The sequence below is a fragment of the Heptranchias perlo genome, unplaced genomic scaffold (assembly GCF_035084215.1).
Source record: "Heptranchias perlo isolate sHepPer1 unplaced genomic scaffold, sHepPer1.hap1 HAP1_SCAFFOLD_47, whole genome shotgun sequence".
Classification (NCBI taxonomy): Eukaryota; Metazoa; Chordata; class Chondrichthyes; order Hexanchiformes; family Hexanchidae; genus Heptranchias; species Heptranchias perlo.
The window spans coordinates 7,909,638-7,914,499 of NW_027139484.1; the positions used below are offsets into that span (position 1 = coordinate 7,909,638).

The 4,862-nt window shown below is 53.6% G+C and overlaps 1 non-coding gene across 1 annotated transcript; it reads left to right on the forward strand.

The window, feature by feature from the left end:
* Positions 1–4,699: 4,699 nt before the first annotated feature.
* LOC137313388 (U1 spliceosomal RNA) lies at positions 4,700–4,862 on the forward strand. The gene has a single exon (XR_010961040.1). It is a non-coding gene; the product is annotated as a U1 spliceosomal RNA (small nuclear RNA).

Below are 4,862 nucleotides of genomic sequence, written 5' to 3' on the forward strand. Positions count from 1 at the left end.
AAGGGCCCAGGGTGGGGCTCAGTCTGGGCTGCAGTGGGACACTGGGTCAATGTACAGACAGGAAGGGCCCAGGGTGGGGCTCAGTCTGGGCTGCAGTGGGTCACTGGGTCAATGTACAGACAGGAAGGGCCCAGGGTGGGGCTCAGTCTGGGCTGCAGTGGGACACTGGGTCAATGTACAGACAGGAAGGGCCCAGGGTGGGGCTCAGTCTGGGCTGCAGTGGGACACTGGGTCAATGTACAGACAGGAAGGGCCCAGGGTGGGGCTCAGTCTGGGCTGCAGTGGGACACTGGGTCAATGTACAGACAGGAAGGGCCCAGGGTGGGGCTCAGTCTGGGCTGCAGTGGGACACTGGGTCAATGCACAGACAGGAAGGGCCCAGGGTGGGGCTCAGTCTGGGCTGCAGTGGGTCACTGGGTCAATGTACAGACAGGAAGGGCCCAGGGTGGGGCTCAGTCTGGGCTGCAGTGGGACACTGGGTCAATGTACAGACAGGAAGGGCCCAGGGTGGGGCTCAGTCTGGGCTGCAGTGGGACACTGGGTCAATGTACAGACAGGAAGGGCCCAGGGTGGGGCTCAGTCTGGGCTGCAGTGGGACACTGGGTCAATGTACAGACAGGAAGGGCCCAGGGTGGGGCTCAGTCTTGGCTGCAGTGGGACACTGGGTCAATGTACAGACAGGAAGGGCCCAGGGTGGGGCTCAGTCTGGGCTGCAGTGGGACACTGGGTCAATGTACAGACAGGAAGGGCCCAGGGTGGGGCTCAGTCTGGGCTGCAGTGGGACACTGGGTCAATGTACAGACAGGAAGAGCCCAGGGTGGGGCTCAGTCTGGGCTGCAGTGGGACACTGGGTCAATGTACAGACAGGAAGGGCCCAGGGTGGGGCTCAGTCTGGGCTGCAGTGGGACACTGGGTCAATGTACAGACAGGAAGGGCCCAGGGTGCGGCTCAGTCTGGGCTGCAGTGGGACACTGGGTCAACGTACAGATAGGAAGGGCCCAGGGTGGGGCTCAGTCTGGGCTGCAGTGGGACACTGGATCAATGTACAGACAGGAAGGGCCCAGGGTGGGGCTCAGTCTGGGCTGCAGTGGGACACTGGCTCAATGTACAGACAGGAAGGGCCCAGGGTGGGGCTCAGTCTGGGCTGCAGTGGGACACTGGGTCAATGTGCAGACAGGAAGGGCCCAGGGTGGGGCTCTGTCTGGGCTGCAGTGGGACACTGGGTCAATGTACAGACAGGAAGGGCCCAGGGTGGGGCTCAGTCTGGGCTGCAGTGGGACACTGGGTCAATGTACAGACAGGAAGGGCTCAAAGTGGGGCTCAGTCTGGTCTCCAGTGGAAAACTGATAATTGCATTCAGTACTACTGGGTGCCTCTCCCAGTCAGGAATCAGAATCTGGAACAAGCATCCCTGTGTGCTTTGCCTTTAGCTGCCTTGGCCCTAATATCTGGTATTCCCTCCCTGTTCTTCTCCGCTCTCTGTCCTCCATTCAGATGCTCCTTAAAACGACCTGTTTTCCCAAGCTTTTGGTCACCTGGAGTAATATTTCCTTTATGGCTCAGTGTCAAATTTTGTCTGATTGCTCCTGTGAAGCACGTTGAGACGATTCACTGCTATAAAGGCTTCTATCTAAACGTGAGTTGCTGTCCATGTGCTAAGTTAATAAAACTCCACCGTTTACTTCAGCTCAGGCCTGGTCTCCTCATTATTTAAAATCAACAAACTGGTGTTCGTATTTTAAAATATTGAATGAAGTTTCCTGGAAAGTACATCCCAACTCCTCCAATCAGCGTCACAGATGTGACTTGTCGGTCTATTAAACCTGGTGGGTCTTACTCGGGGGGGGGGTGGTGGATGTGCAATTTACACAAATTGAGTGGAGCTCAGCTGGGACTCCAAAAAACGGCCGCCCGACATGCAACGTAACATGGCCTCAAGGCAACGTAAAATTACTGCCATGCACCTGTCACAAAATAAGAACATAAGAAATAGGAGCAGGAGTAGGCAAATCGGCCCCTCGAGCCTGCTCCGCCATTCAATAAGATCATGGCTGATCTGATCCTAATCTCAAATCTAAATTCATGTCCAATTTCCTGCCCCCTCCCCGTAACCCCTAATTCCCTTTACTTCTAGGAAACTGTCCATTTCTGTTTTAAATTTATTTAATGATGTAGCTTCCACAGCTTCCTGGGGCAGCAAATTCCACAGACCCACTACCCTCTGAGTGAAGAAGTTTCTCCTCATCTCAGTTTTGAAAGAGCAGCCCCTTATTCTAAGATTATGCCCCCTAGTTCTAGTTTCACCCATCCTTGGGAACATCCTTACCGCATCCACCCGATCAAGACCCTTCACAATCTTATATGTTTCAATAAGATCGCCTCTCATTCTTCTGAACTCCAATGAGTAGAGTCCCAATCCACTCAACCTCTCCTCATACGTCCGCCCCCTCATCCCCGGGATTAACCGAGTGAACCTTCTTGGCCGTTATGAACCAGCCAGCAATATCAGAGAATGTTGTATCATTGAAGCAGGCCATTCGGCCCATCGTGCCTGTGCTGGCTCTTTGACAGAATCTGGAGTCAGGCAGGGCTGTCCTCTCTCCTCCGTCTTGTTCGTGTGTTGCATCGAACCCTTTGCCGAGTCCATCAGGAGGGATGCGGGCATAAGAGGGGTGACGATCCCAGGCATCGGAGGCACTCAGGTCAAGGCCTCCCTGTACATGGATGACGTCGCCGTCTTTTGCTCGGATCAGCTGTCGGTCCGCAGATTGATGAGCATCTGCGACCGTTTCGAACTGGCCTCGGGGGCCAGGGTAAATCGTAGCAAGAGCGAGGCCATGTTCTTTGGGAACTGGACCGACCGATCCTTTGTCCCCTTCACCGTCAGGTCGGATTACCTGAAGGTGCTGGGGATCTGGTTCGGGGGGGCCGGGGCGTGCACCAAAAACTGGGAGGAGCGTATCTCCAAGGTTAAGCAGAAACTGGGACTGTGGCATCAACGATCCCTCTCGATCGTGGGCAAGAACCTGGTCATCAGGTGCGAGGTGCTCTCGGTGTTGCTGTACGTGGCGCAGGTCTGGCCCATACCTCGCTCCTGCGCCGCGACAGTCACCCGAGCCATCTTCCACTTTGTCTGGAGATCAAAAATGGACCGTGTCCGCAGGGTCACGATGTACAAATCTCCAGAGAAAGGGGGGAAAGGCGTGCCCAACGTGGCCCTCATCCTGATGGCCACCTTTGTGTGCGGCTGCATCAAGCTGTGCATAGACCCTCAGTACGCAAACACAAAGTGTCACTACGTGCTGAGGTTCTACCTGTCCCCGGTGTTGAGAAGGATGGGCCTGGCCACGCTGCCACGGAACGCTCCGTCCAGTTGGACCGTTCCGCCCCACCTGTCCTTCGTGGAAAGGTTTGTGCAGGAAAACACCTTTGACCACAAGGCGATCAGCAAGTGGTCCGCACGTAACGTCCTCGAGACCCTGCGGGAAAAGGAGATGGTGGATCCTGTCGGTTGGTTCCCCGAGCAGACTGTCAATGTCATTTGGCAGAACGCCTCATCGCCAGAGCTCTCAAACAAGCACCAAGACCTAGCTTGGCTGGTGGTGAGAAGGGCCCTTCCCGTCAGATCCTTCATGCACTCCCGGGCTCTCTGCGCCACCGCGCGCTGTCCCAGAGGAGGCTGCGGTGGAGACGAGACCGTCACCCATCTCCTTATGGAATGTGCCTTTGCAAAGAAGGTCTGGAGAGAGATGCAGTGGTATCTGTCCAGGTTCGTCCCGAGCAGTTCCGTAACACAGGTTTCTGTGCTCTACGGGCTGTTCCCGGGGACGCACACTGAGACGGACATCAGCTGCTGCTGGAAGACCATCAACTCGGTGAAAGACGCCCTTTGGTCTGCCCGAAACTTGCTGGTCTTCCAGCACAAGGAGCTGTCCTCGACCGAGTGTTGCAGACTGGCACATTTCAAGGTCCAGGACTACGTGCTGAGGGATGCACTGAGGATGGGTGCGGCCGCCGCAAAGGCCCTGTGGGGAAAGGCAACCGTTTAGAGCCTTCCCGCCATTGTGAACCGATGGGCTGCAATCAGGGAAAAACCCCCTCGGGCAGAATGTAAAATTCAAATTCCTGTAATGTACCTGTAATGAATCTGAAATGAATCTGTAAGCAATAATCTGTGTTGAGTATGATGCAATGAGACACCCTAGAGTGTCATGAACTGTAATTATGTCCAATGTGTTCATTGAACTGTACTTGACGTAATCTGCAAATTGTATAATCTGTATTGTGTACGTTTGGAAAGTGATATGACAACTGTATTGTATGTACTGCTGCAAATTTTATGAATAAAGTATATTTTTTGGAAAAAAAAGATTCAAGGCGAGGAGGGCGGTAGTGGGACAAGTGAAGAAACAAGAGATGAGCTGTAAATGGGCAGAGCCATTCAGGAATGCTCCGTTCCATCCGGCGAATGGGGGGCGCTCTTTCCTTTTATGGGTGATATGCAAATGAGGCAGCGAATACTGTTGAATCTGCAAAAACGATCATATTTAACCAAAGAAATGATGGAAAAACAATGATTCTTACATTTCCAGTAAACATTCCTTATAAAAATGGAAAATGAACGTTTAAAATTCTTATTTGCCCTAATGTGAAAGAGTGTTGACTGCCGTTGGATGGAAATTTGCAACACCATTCGAGCATACTTACCTGGCAGGGGAGAGACCTTGATCAGGAAGGAGGTTCTCCCAGTACGAAACTAACCCATTGCACTCCGGGTGTGCTGACGCCTGCGATGTCCCCAAATGCGGGATACTCGACTGCAAAATTTGTGGTAGTGGGGACTGCGTTCGCGCTCTTCCCTC